This window comes from Etheostoma spectabile, unplaced genomic scaffold (assembly GCF_008692095.1).
Source record: "Etheostoma spectabile isolate EspeVRDwgs_2016 unplaced genomic scaffold, UIUC_Espe_1.0 scaffold395, whole genome shotgun sequence".
NCBI classification, from domain to species: Eukaryota; Metazoa; Chordata; class Actinopteri; order Perciformes; family Percidae; genus Etheostoma; species Etheostoma spectabile.
Window position 1 is genome coordinate 73,857 of NW_022605600.1, and position 201 is coordinate 74,057.

Below are 201 nucleotides of genomic sequence, written 5' to 3' on the forward strand. Positions count from 1 at the left end.
TGAACATGACAATGAGTTCACTGTACCTAAATGGCCCCCACAGTCACCAGATCTCCACCCAATAGAGCGTCTTTGGGATTTGGTGGAACGGGAGCTTCGTGCCCTGGATGCGCATCCCACAAATCTCCATCAACTGCAAGATGCTATCCTATGGGCCAACAAGAATGCTTTCAGCACCTTGTTGAATCAATGCCACATAGA